The following is a 1448-nucleotide window of genomic DNA, read 5'->3' as shown; positions in this document are numbered from 1 at the left end:
GGGTTATGGGGTGAGGGGTTATGGGGTAAAGGGTTATGGGGTAAAGGGTTATGGGGTGAGGGGCTATGGGGTAAAGGGTTATGGGGTGAAGGGTTATGGGGTAAAGGGTTATGGGGTGAAGGGCTATGGGGTAAAGGGTTATGGGGTGAGGGGTTATGGAGTGAGGGGTTATGGAGTGAGGATTATGGGGTGAGAGGTTATGGAGTGAAGCGTTATGGGGTCAAGGGTTGTGTGGTGAGGGGTTACAGGATGAGGGGTTAGGGAGTGACGGGTTATAGAATGAGCGATTATAGGATGAGGGTTACAGGATGAAGAATTACAGGATGAAGGTTATAGGATGAGGGTTATGGGGTGAAGGATTCCAGGATGAGCCAGCACAGCCCAAGGTCCTTCCCTGCTGGGGCAGATCCTACACGGAGCAGCCCCTCCTGCCCCAAAACTGGAGCCCTGAGCAGGGACCGACCCCACAAAACCTGACCCCATAGAGCCCAACCCCACAGAACCCTGAGCAGGCACTGACCCCACAAAACCCGACCCCACAGAGCCCCCCTGACACCGCCAACACCAAAACCCTTCCAGCAGCTCCTCCTGAGCCATAAAACCACCCTGAACAGGCTCGGGGAGAGGAGGAGGAGGAGGAAGCACCAGGGAAATAACTGGGACACCGACACAACCTTCCCTTGTACGGTGAAAAGGGTAACGTTTATTTCGTTTTCTTTTGGCTTAATAGGAATCGTTAATCACGTTGGGTGATTAATTAGGACCGGTATGARCCACCATGCAATTTCTAATACACTAATCGTCGCTACTGAGCTTTTACGCCTTGAACAGGTTGGTTTTTTTAAAAAAAAATTGTTGTTTTTTTATTTTTTAAATTTTATTTCGGGTTTTTCTTTTTTTGCAGCAGGAAAAAAATAATTCGAACTCGGGTGTGGCCTCTAGGGAACACCTCGGGGGTTACCTGAAATTTGGTTCAACGTTTTAGAAAAAAAAGGTGAGAAGTGAATGAAGCAGCTCGGGCTGGCGCTCGGTTCCCGCCCTCCCCTCTGCGATTTTGGGGTCGAAATGAACCCAAAAAAGAGGATTTTAGGGGCGGGGGAGGGAAGGGMACTGCTTGGTGTGGTTGTGAGTTTTGGCTTCACCTTCCTAAGGACTCCCCCCCACCCCGCTTCGCTCCCCAAACCCCAAATCCAGAATTCCCGAATCCCTTTGGGGTTTTGGTTGGGACACCCCCACAGTTCTTTGCTCTAAAATTTCCCCGTTCTCGGCTTTGCCCATCACTCCCCAAATACCCACCCCGGGGAGGAAACTCAAACACCCCCAAACCTCCCCTCGACTCTTCYTTTTGGAGCAGAAGAACCAACTCCAGCTGAAGATTCCCCCAAACCTCCTCCCTCCCCTTCCTGCTCAGGAACCTGCGGCCTTTCATACAGATTTTTTTTTTTAAA

This window comes from Malurus melanocephalus, unplaced genomic scaffold (assembly GCF_030028575.1).
Source record: "Malurus melanocephalus ecotype Western Australia unplaced genomic scaffold, MMel_1.1 scaffold_1147, whole genome shotgun sequence".
Taxonomy (NCBI): Eukaryota; Metazoa; Chordata; class Aves; order Passeriformes; family Maluridae; genus Malurus; species Malurus melanocephalus.
The sequence above is the reverse complement of the archived record's forward strand: the minus strand, read 5'-3'. Positions refer to the sequence as shown.